This window comes from Schistocerca serialis, unplaced genomic scaffold, assembly GCF_023864345.2.
Source record: "Schistocerca serialis cubense isolate TAMUIC-IGC-003099 unplaced genomic scaffold, iqSchSeri2.2 HiC_scaffold_513, whole genome shotgun sequence".
Lineage (NCBI taxonomy): Eukaryota > Metazoa > Arthropoda > Insecta > Orthoptera > Acrididae > Schistocerca > Schistocerca serialis.
In genome coordinates, this window is record NW_026048095.1 from 67,501 (window position 1) to 72,500 (window position 5,000).

Sequence of the window (5,000 nt, forward strand, 5' to 3'; positions counted from 1 at the left end):
CCTCTAAGAAGAAAAGTAATCGCTGACAGCACGAAGGATGTCACGCGACTAGTTAGCAGGCTAGAGTCTCGTTCGTTATCGGAATTAACCAGACAAATCGCTCCACCAACTAAGAACGGCCATGCACCACCACCCACCGAATCAAGAAAGAGCTATCAATCTGTCAATCCTTCCGGTGTCCGGGCCTGGTGAGGTTTCCCGTGTTGAGTCAAATTAAGCCGCAGGCTCCACTCCTGGTGGTGCCCTTCCGTCAATTCCTTTAAGTTTCAGCTTTGCAACCATACTTCCCCCGGAACCCAAAAGCTTTGGTTTCCCGGAGGCTGCCCGCCGAGTCATCGGAGGAACTGCGGCGGATCGCTGGCTGGCATCGTTTATGGTTAGAACTAGGGCGGTATCTGATCGCCTTCGAACCTCTAACTTTCGTTCTTGATTAATGAAAACATACTTGGCAAATGCTTTCGCTTCTGTTCGTCTTGCGACGATCCAAGAATTTCACCTCTAACGTCGCAATACGAATGCCCCCGCCTGTCCCTATTAATCATTACCTCGGGTTCCGAAAACCAACAAAATAGAACCGAGGTCCTATTCCATTATTCCATGCACACAGTATTCAGGCGGGCTTGCCTGCTTTAAGCACTCTAATTTGTTCAAAGTAAACGTGCCGGCCCACCGAGACACTCAATAAAGAGCACCCTGGTAGGATTTCAACGGGGTCCGCCTCGGGACGCACGAGCACGCACGAGGCGGTCGCACGCCTTCGGCTCGCCCCACCGGCAGGACGTCCCACGATACATGCCAGTTAAACACCGACGGGCGGTGAACCAACAGCGTGGGACACAAATCCAACTACGAGCTTTTTAACCGCAACAACTTTAATATACGCTATTGGAGCTGGAATTACCGCGGCTGCTGGCACCAGACTTGCCCTCCAATAGATACTCGTTAAAGGATTTAAAGTGTACTCATTCCGATTACGGGGCCTCGGATGAGTCCCGTATCGTTATTTTTCGTCACTACCTCCCCGTGCCGGGAGTGGGTAATTTGCGCGCCTGCTGCCTTCCTTGGATGTGGTAGCCGTTTCTCAGGCTCCCTCTCCGGAATCGAACCCTGATTCCCCGTTACCCGTTACAACCATGGTAGGCGCAGAACCTACCATCGACAGTTGATAAGGCAGACATTTGAAAGATGCGTCGCCGGTACGAGGACCGTGCGATCAGCCCTAAGTTATTCAGAGTCACCAAGGCAAACGGACCGGACGAGCCGACCGATTGGTTTTGATCTAATAAAAGCGTCCCTTCCATCTCTGGTCGGGACTCTGTTTGCATGTATTAGCTCTAGAATTACCACAGTTATCCAAGTAACGTGGGTACGATCTAAGGAACCATAACTGATTTAATGAGCCATTCGCGGTTTCACCTTAATGCGGCTTGTACTGAGACATGCATGGCTTAATCTTTGAGACAAGCATATGACTACTGGCAGGATCAACCAGGGAGCTGCGTCAACTAGAGCTGAGCAGCCGGCCGCCCGGGAGTGTGTCCCGGGGGCCCGCGCGAACACGCAAGCGTCCGCTCAATTATTCTGCAAACAGGAGGAGGCTGAGCTCCCCTGCACAACACACCTCGAAACCCTCTCAGGTCCCGGCGGCGCGCAGCGCCGTCCTAAGTACTTGGTCGGGTTCGAGAGAGGCGCAATCGCCCGGAGTTAGGCGAGTAGACGCTTTAGGTGCGACCACCCGTGCTCCCAACTGAGCTTGCCGCTGCCGACAGAGGCCCGGGAGCGTGCTGTCGTGGCATTGCCGGCGGGAGACAACACGCGCCACCTACGGTGACCGGCAGCTCCAACGCCAGCGCCACAGAAGGACAAAAGCCCTACTTGGGTGCCGAAGCGAACTCTCCCAGCACAGCGCACGCGCCAACACGTCCGCACAGCTGCGATACAAACCACCTGCGAGAACCGCTGGGGCGACCGAGCAGCAGACGGCGTCGCGGCGCCGAGCGCCGGGCGGCGGCGCATCCTCAGCGCACAAAGTCCTCAATCGGACCAGCACACTGCAGATGGCCACCGCGCTTCGCACCGGGCCCGCGAGGACCTACTTTGGCCGCAAGGCGCCGCGAGCAGGGGGCGCCGGCGCGCAGCTGCGCCGCCTGCCGCGTCCGTCGGCCGGCGCGCCTGCCACCGGCCGCCCCCACCAGCCGGCTGTAGCGCGTGCGCCCACGCACCGCGCTGCCAGCACGCCGGGCGGCCCCCCCTCACCGGCCGGGGACGGTCCCACCCAGCCACCGCCGCGTATCGCCTCACACCCAGATCCCCTTTCACGTTCGTGGGCATGGTGGGTCCCCTTTCACGTTCGTGGGCATGGTGGGTATCCCTGAAACAACCGGTTAATAGCTCGACCGATCGTCGCCAACACTGATTCACCTCTAGCGAGAACAACCGCACCACAACGGGTTACCGGTTGTTCATTTGCGTAACGTCACCAGCAAACGTACACGTCCATCGCCATTTGCAACGAGTATTGCATGCCTGTGTCAGGTGTCACAACACACTACGTCTGCCCACATAGACGCAACAACATGTGCACGCCTAGAGAACACGTGGAAGGTAGACCCCGTACGTATGCGGTGTCCATTGCGCGAACGACTGTCAGCCCGCCTCTGCAGCATGTCGCAGATGTGGAACGCGGTGCAACATGCTATCACGGTGTGTGAGAAGAGACGACTACGTCCGAATACACGCTCCACTACATCAACAGACTGCTCATGCTGATCGCCATCCAGGGCGTCCGTTCCTCCCACACGTCTGTATGGCGTACCACACTGCAATCCAGCTCTTATAGGGAGACGACACGTAGCTGCGTGCACAATATTTGGACTGTATGGTCCGCCGTTGCTAGGCGCTGTCGTCATACGGTCACATGGGCCACGATGTATCATTCAGTACATACGGAGCAATGTGCAGTACAGTTTGTGGGTTTTGCGTACATCGGCGGACAGGTGACAGGCCGTACCACAACGTAGGCTGAGTACGTCGGCATGCGAAGGGCATTGAACATGCAAACTTCTCACCGACCAGCTTGCGAAGGCAGGGGGGAAGGGGGGGGGGCATGTACGTCCTGCTGCTATCCACACTACAGTGTATAGCAGGAGCATGTGGAAAGTCAGCAACACCTGCAAGGTGTTTAACATGACGCGATACACAGGGGACCGGGCAGTGCGAGTAGCGAACTATATTGCGAGGGTTGCGGTTAGGCAACACTACACTACTTTAACGGGTTGCATAACAATTACAGAGCAGGTTCAGCGACAACGTGCGTCAGGTTAAGGCGCAATATAGTTTAGGTTACGGCGCACTTTAGGTTAGGTTAAGGCACATTATAGGTTAGGTTAAGGCACAACATGGGTTACGTTAAGGCACAACATGGGTTACGTTAAGGCACAACATGGGTTAGGTTAAGGCACAACATGGGTTAGGTTAAGGCACAACATGGGTTAGGTTAAGGCACAACATGGGTTAGGTTAAGGCACAACGTGGGTTAGGTTAAGGCACAACATGGGTTAGGTTAAGGCACAACATGGGTTAGGTTAAGGCACAACATGGGTTAGGTTAAGGCACAACATGGGTTAGGTTAAGGCACAACATGGGTTAGGTTAAGGCACAACATGGGTTAGGTTAAGGCACAACATGGGTTAGGTTAAGGCACAACATGGGTTAGGTTAAGGCACAACATGGGTTAGGTTAAGGCACAACATGGGTTAGGTTAAGGCACAACATGGGTTAGGTTAAGGCACAACATGGGTTAGGTTAAGGCACAACATGGGTTAGGTTAAGGCACAACATGGGTTAGGTTAAGGCACAACATGGGTTAGGTTAAGGCACAACATGGGTTAGGTTAAGGCACAACATGGGTTAGGTTAAGGCACAACATGGGTTAGGTTAAGGCACAACATGGGTTAGGTTAAGGCACAACATGGGTTAGGTTAAGGCACAACATGGGTTAGGTTAAGGCACAACATGGGTTAGGTTAAGGCACAACATGGGTTAGGTTAAGGCACAACATGGGTTAGGTTAAGGCACAACATGGGTTAGGTTAAGGCACAACATGGGTTAGGTTAAGGCACAACATGGGTTAGGTTAAGGCACAACATGGGTTAGGTTAAGGCACAACATGGGTTAGGTTAAGGCACAACATGGGTTAGGTTAAGGCACAACATGGGTTAGGTTAAGGCACAACATGGGTTAGGTTAAGGCACAACATGGGTTAGGTTAAGGCACAACATGGGTTAGGTTAAGGCACAACATGGGTTAGGTTAAGGCACAACATGGGTTAGGTTAAGGCACACCATGGGTTAGGTTAAGGCACACCATGGGTTAGGTTAAGGCACACCATGGGTTAGGTTAAGGCACACCATGGGTTAGGTTAAGGCACAACATGGGTTAGGTTAAGGCACAACATGGGTTAGGTTAAGGCACAACATGGGTTAGGTTAAGGCACAACGTAGGTTAGGTTAAGGCACAACGTGGGTTAGGTTAAGGCACAACGTGGGTTAGGTTAAGGCACAACGTGGGTTAGGTTAAGGCACAACGTGGGTTAGGTTAAGGCACAACGTGGGTTAGGTTAAGGCACAACATGGGTTAGGTTAAGGCACAACATGGGTTAGGTTAAGGCACACCATGGGTTAGGTTAAGGCACACCATGGGTTAGGTTAAGGCACAACATGGGTTAGGTTAAGGCACAACATGGGTTAGGTTAAGGCACAACATGGGTTAGGTTAAGGCACAACATGGGTTAGGTTAAGGCACAACGTAGGTTAGGTTAAGGCACAACGTAGGTTAGGTTAAGGCACAACGTGGGTTAGGTTAAGGCACAACATGGGTTAGGTTAAGGCACAACATGGGTTAGGTTAAGGCACAACATGGGTTAGGTTAAGGCACAACATGGGTTACGTTACGGCACAACATGGGTTACGTTACGGCACAACATGGGTTACGTTACGGCA

The 5,000-nt window shown here is 53.2% G+C and overlaps 1 non-coding gene across 1 annotated transcript in view; it reads right to left on the reverse strand.

Moving 5' to 3' along the window:
* The window catches only part of LOC126447584 (small subunit ribosomal RNA), a 1,909-nt gene extending 414 nt beyond the window's left edge, over window positions 1-1,495 (reverse strand). Inside the window, exon 1 of the ribosomal RNA XR_007583784.1 lies at window positions 1-1,495. This exon is cut by the window's left edge and continues 414 nt beyond it. This is a non-coding gene — a ribosomal RNA (small subunit ribosomal RNA).
* Between the last annotated feature and the right edge of the window lie 3,505 nt (window positions 1,496-5,000).